The following is a 348-nucleotide window of genomic DNA, read 5'->3' as shown; positions in this document are numbered from 1 at the left end:
TTGTTGCTATCTACACCGATCAGGCATAACATTATGACGACCTTCCTAATATTGTGTTGGTCCCTTTTTGTTGCCAAAACAGCCCTGATCCATCGAGGCATGCGCTCCACTAGACCCCTGAAGGTGTACTGTGATATCTGGCACCAAGATGTTAGCAGCAGATCCTTTAAGTCCTGTAAGTTGCGAGGTGGGGCCTCCATGGATTGGAGTTGTTTGTTCAGCATCCCACAGATGCTCGATTGGATTGAGATCTGGGTAATTTAGAGGCCAAGTCAACAACTCAAACTCATTGTTGTGCTCCTCAAACCATTCCTGAACCATTTTTGCTTTGTGGCAGGGCGTATTATC

The sequence above is a fragment of the Sinocyclocheilus anshuiensis genome, unplaced genomic scaffold, assembly GCF_001515605.1.
Source record: "Sinocyclocheilus anshuiensis isolate Anshui unplaced genomic scaffold, SAMN03320099.WGS_v1.1 scaffold289, whole genome shotgun sequence".
Lineage (NCBI taxonomy): Eukaryota > Metazoa > Chordata > Actinopteri > Cypriniformes > Cyprinidae > Sinocyclocheilus > Sinocyclocheilus anshuiensis.
The sequence above is the reverse complement of the archived record's forward strand: the minus strand, read 5'-3'. Positions refer to the sequence as shown.